Source organism: Crassostrea angulata, chromosome 6 (assembly GCF_025612915.1).
Source record: "Crassostrea angulata isolate pt1a10 chromosome 6, ASM2561291v2, whole genome shotgun sequence".
NCBI classification, from domain to species: domain Eukaryota; kingdom Metazoa; phylum Mollusca; class Bivalvia; order Ostreida; family Ostreidae; genus Magallana; species Magallana angulata.
This window is the reverse complement of record NC_069116.1, coordinates 53,069,105-53,073,099: the sequence shown is the minus strand read 5'-3', so window position 1 is coordinate 53,073,099 and position 3,995 is coordinate 53,069,105. Positions and strand designations below refer to the sequence as shown.

The 3,995-nt window shown below is 32.9% G+C and overlaps 1 pseudogene; it reads right to left on the bottom strand.

Moving 5' to 3' along the window:
- Positions 1–3,223: 3,223 nt before the first annotated feature.
- Positions 3,224–3,751, bottom strand: LOC128187603 (uncharacterized; annotated as a pseudogene).
- Positions 3,752–3,995: the final 244 nt, after the last annotated feature.

Sequence of the window (3,995 nt, the reverse complement as noted above, 5' to 3'; positions counted from 1 at the left end):
TTGACTTTCAGAAAAGTATGAGAAATGAAACTATTTTCTTTCATTTGCAGTAACAGGTTATTACATAATTTTTTCATCGTGTTACCTAAAAAATAAAGCTAAAGAATGTTAAATATATGAAGTATCATCGACAAATTCATCTTTCTTATTCATACGGTGGGTTCTTTTTTTTGACACATTTTGCAAAGAAAGTTTGTCACCCGTTTTCAAGCGTCCTAGAGTAATCTTGTATTCGTTTCAAAGCACCAAAATTTATCATCAATACATCAATACACCAAATTAATGATACCGACCTCTTTGATTGGACCTTTGAGTGATAAAGGTTGCCCACCACGTAGAAAGGTATACAGCACATGGACACCAGGACCAGCATCAGTCCGAATCCTTGAGCCCACGGTGGGTACTCGTACTTATTATTGTTCTTCGGGGGTTTAAACCAAATCGGTTGAAACACAAAAATACCCTTTTAAAAACCCACAAAGATCGATATATTAATGATTTGTGCACAAATAATCGGCAAGGTATCAAATTAAGTTGATTATGTAATTTTTACACTTACTGTGCATAAACGAGGTGTGAGACCTGTACTTTCAACATTTATGGAACCATTTGCTGATTCTGTATCCTATCATTACCTCTATGGCGTCGTTAAAATTGTCTGACCCTACGCACATGTAATGAAGAATCAAGGTACTGATGAACTGACGGGAGTTGATTTTGTCAATGTTTATTTATTTTAAAATCAATGATATGTTATTTTGCATGACAATTACATGTAATAACATGCAATTTCTAATTTGAATTATGCACATTTTTATAATATGAATTTTCGGACTTTTTCGAAAAGAATGTCGAGAAACCCCCATATGAATCATGTTCAATAATATTTAAAGATAAAATGAATTCAATCAAACTATGTATCAGTAATAGATATATTTCTCGAAAATTATATGGATCCAAGCAATATTAAACTCTGGTCTCGTTCAACCAAACGCTCGGCTGACACCGTAAATCTCCTACAAGGATTTACGGAGACAGCTGAGCGTCAATTTGAACGAGATTATATTGAACTCTGGCGTAGGAATACATACGACTACAAAAATATTTAATTTGTTCGTACCATTTAAAATCTGACCATTTTTAAGGTATTTGTAAATAAGTTTCCTTGAAAAACAATGCTCTAGCATACATTACATCGAATTTATCAATTGTTTTTCAAGAACTAAGTCATGTCAGCAGCAATGATTTGTGCTAAGGTCCAAACACTGTTTCACTTTCGGTTTGTCTGAGTAACTGCATAGGAGAGTTGATTAAAATCAACTCCCAAAAATGACATTGTAATAGGGTATTAAAGCTCTGCAAGCCACTGGTATGTTTAGGATGCATGTTAATATTAAAAAACTTGCAATCAGAAAGTAATTTACTTCACTTCATAAAATTGTACAGAGATATAATGATACACAAAAAGAATTGAGGTACACCTAACTTTAGTATTTTGTGGGCAATCCTAGTGCGGAAATCACTTATTAAAAATTACAACGAGTTTATATATATATATATATATATATATATATATATATATATATATATATATATATATATATATATATATATATATATATATATATAAGAAGCACTAACAAACCAACAACACTCGTTATCTATAGTGTCGGATAAAAGATACACGGTTATAAGTTGAGATATAAAAAAGCACTAAAAATAACCAACGACACGAACAATAAAGTAAAATATTGTCAAATTTTCGGGACAACCCGTCCCTTCTTCAGGACAACAAAATAAAAACTACATATGAAAGAAGAAAAACATCTACAAAACTAGAACTAAACTAAAAACTAAATAATATATAAAAACTACATAATGTATAAAAACCTGATCGAAACGTGGCAGCTACATCTTTGTATTAAAGATTTCAAGCCCAAGAAAGAAAAACCCCGTCCGACGCAGCGGAAGGTCTGTGAAGAAGTGCTGAAAGATAACGCGAACGAATTAATTTGCTAATTGGGGGTTGCTGTTAATTAAGTTGTACTAGTAAGATAATTCGTAATTAAGGTTTGTAGGGAAGATACACTCTGTAAAAGACCACATAAATATACATAAGAGTGTAAAAACTAATGGGAGTTAAATAAAGAAAATAAATGGATAAAAAACAATTAAAAATAACAAAATAACCAAAAACAATTTAAAATTTTTTTTAAAAAAAACCCAAAAAGAAATCGATTAAGGAACGAGCTAATAAGTTGAATAATTAACATGAATGATAGTTTGCACATGGACCCAAAAGGATGATGATGGTGATATTGCTACGAAAACAAATCGGTACTTAGTTGATGTACATTTTGGTGAAGTCACTTAATTTGTTCATGCCGTCAGGGCGGAATGACTTCAGTCTATGCATCCAAAATTTTTCCCCTTCCACTTCATTGTATGTCAGAATTGTTTAAGTAAGGGACACCCTCTGCCTCAATGCCACTTCTGCCAGCCCTTCCAATATATACTGTCAAAATGCATTACAATAACACAAAGTTATCAATTTAACTGAAGGTTTTTTTTTTTTTTTTTTTTACATAAAATGCTGCTTGAAGAAAAGATATTTTGATATGTATTGAATTTGTTACTTCTTAAGAATTAATAACATACATCGATTGCATTTCTGAAAGAATTATAATGTGGATGTGACTCTGCCTCGGAGAAGCTTTTATATAATGCAACAGTACTGGTTATACATTTAATGACCTTCAATGTTTTGTGGTGATCCTGCATGGACATCTGTTGTCACATGTGTAAGGTCTGTCCCCATACCCAGAGCAATGGTAGAAATCACACCGCGGAGAGGTGATTCATCCGGTCGCTTTAAAATATTTCTTTATAAAATGTCCTTTGTCTACAATGTAAATTAAAATTAATCATTATTGTCAATTGGCATAAAACAGTTCACTTTTTGATTGAAGATGCTAGCTTATTACATTTGACATCACCTTGTCTTATCTGTAAACTGATGAATGAAACATCACTACCATGGCATTCTCAACATCTCTGTTTCCTACAAACATGTCGTCACCAAGTATCCGTTGTGCGACCTGTGTAGTATTGATTTAATAAGCAATGATTTAAATTGATAAATATTACAGTCTGGTGATATCAATAGCTCCATACTAAATTTAATAAACTATAATTGCAATGGGTATTTCTTGACAGGACTGTTCTAGAAGTCATAATGTGACGAAAATAGCATGAGTGAGTAAGAAGGTTTAAATATGGTTTGCATATACTCTACCTGATATCCATACCTAACCCTGCTGATACCAACACAGTGTATTAGAGTGACAGGATAATTCTCTTTTCTTTTTTTGAGGTCACCAAATATATTTTCAAATGCATAATCATATAAGGCATGTGTAGAAACTTTTCTACCTGGTCTCGGAAGAACAATCTAAGATATATTGCTTCTTGGTGATGTTTTAACGATTTGTGGGTTTTCCATTCCAAGGAATATTGTGATGTCACCTATTCCATTAATTGACACAGTTGCTGAGAAGGCTAAAAATCTAGCATCTGGCCTCGCAGCACTTAATTGTTTAATGTCACGGAAGATGGGTCGAAACTCGAGTCCCCAGTCCAAAATGCAATGAGCCTAGTCAACCGCCACATACATGTAATTGGATTGACTTTGTAAGAATTTGTAGACCTCTGGTTTACCAATAACAGCTTCTGGGTGAGCAAATAGAAACATGGTTTTGTCCTTATAAAATTCAGAATATGGACTGTTGCCTATAAAGAAAGATAATTCTTTCAACTTCTGCATTTGCTGTTCAAATATTACATGTAATGTCCGTTTATGGGTTCAAGAATACAAACACCAACACTATTCAATGTTTATCATTTATATCAACTTGGCATTATTCGTCGGAGATGATAGATGTTGTCCAATATGTTTCGACAGAAACAGGAGCATTGCTTTCCAGTGTGGGCACACT